General features: G+C 43.2%; 2 long non-coding RNA genes across 2 annotated transcripts in view; one reads left to right on the forward strand and one right to left on the reverse strand.

Annotated features, from left to right (window-relative positions):
- Window positions 1–1531, forward strand: part of LOC116690634 (uncharacterized) — a 21592-nt gene that overhangs the window by 16543 nt on the left and 3518 nt on the right. The gene's annotated exons all lie outside the window — the stretch shown is intronic.
- Window positions 1–1531, reverse strand: part of LOC116690616 (uncharacterized) — a 6674-nt gene that overhangs the window by 4949 nt on the left and 194 nt on the right. The gene's annotated exons all lie outside the window — the stretch shown is intronic.

A 1531-nucleotide genomic window follows, 5' to 3' on the forward strand; every position in this document is an offset into this window, starting at 1 on the left:
ATTCATTTACAAACGTGCTAAGTCACAAAGTATAGTGAAGCAGGGGAAAAAAAGTCTAATAAATCAAAGAAGTTATACTCTGCTTCAGAGCATATTCATATTTGTTGTCATGAGGCCCAGAAGTCCATAACATCCTGTGTTTCCCACAGCAGCATTAAACACTGACATATATTGTTTACCAGTATTGTAGATTTATTAATTTATTATCAAAACAGAAATATTTACCCTTCTCTATCACATCACTCTGTATTATGTGTTCCCTTGACATTACAAGAAAAATAGCAGTTTCTTATCTTTCAAATATATTTGGATTGCGTAAAAATAACCAATATTCAGTATTTTCCTTTGCAGTGCTGTGGAGGAAGAACTGGCAATGCGAGACTAATATGTGAGCTTGCTAGCTCATTTGATAATTATCACCAAAGTGCAGCTGAGGCTGATGGGAATGTCATGAGTTTTGCAGGTATGTGGTCATGAATAAAGTATTTGACTAATTGAAAATTGTGGCCCAGTTTTGGGCCATGAAGGTGTGAGAAATTTCACAGTAATCTATTCAACAAAACCACAGATGTCAGGGAAATTACCCCAGTCATTGGAAGGAATCACCTGGGAACCATGAATCCATCCAATCCATCCAGTAGATGTTGCTGGTGGTGCAAGAGGAAAATTCACATGGACAATGGGGTTTTGTCCCTCATTGTTTACAGTTGGAGTGGCTCAAGGAAGGGATCACTTCAGGTCAGTGTGGAGAGAAGGAAGGATTGTGGGAAATGCTTCTCCAAACATCTCCATCGATCTCTAACAGCAAAGAGGACAGATACATGAAACTCCGGAGTGACACATAAAAGACAAAAAGTGCAAAGGAAGATTCATTTCTGCCAACACACAGCCCCAAAAAATATCCCGGACCTTTCTACAAATCTTCCAGGTCCAGGTCTTTTGGGAGTAACTTGCAACCAATCAGAGCGTCATCTCCCATTCCCTTTAAAAGCCAGGCGTGTTTGGACCATGGCGCATTGCTATTATGATGGTGAATTTGTCATATTTTTATTTGTAATCTTTTAAATCTTTTGCATATTTGTGTGCTGTTATGTGTCCCTTGGTGTGTAACAAGCATAATGCATGCGTGCTATGTATAAGCCTAGGCACATTTTTACTAATTTGCTGTAAAAATAACAATAAAATGCTGCGTTTTTGACTGAAAGAACGAGATCCAGGGTACAAACGGCCGAAATGGGTTTCCTCAGGAGTGCCGGGGGGGCTGGTGTTTCCCTTAGAGATAGGGTGAGAAGCTCAGTCATCCGAGAGGAGCTCGGAGTAGAGCCGCTGCTCCTTCACGTCGAAAGGAGCCAGTTGAGGTGGTTTGGGCATCTGGTAAGGATGCCTCCTGGGGGGCTCCCTAGGGAGGTGTTCCAGGCACGTCCTGCTGGGAGGAGGCCTCGGGGAAGACCCAGGACTAGGTGGAGGGATTATATCTCCCACTTGGCCTGGGAACGCCTCGGGATCCCCCAGTCGGAGCTGGTTGATGTGG

Source organism: Etheostoma spectabile, chromosome 6, assembly GCF_008692095.1.
Source record: "Etheostoma spectabile isolate EspeVRDwgs_2016 chromosome 6, UIUC_Espe_1.0, whole genome shotgun sequence".
NCBI classification, from domain to species: domain Eukaryota; kingdom Metazoa; phylum Chordata; class Actinopteri; order Perciformes; family Percidae; genus Etheostoma; species Etheostoma spectabile.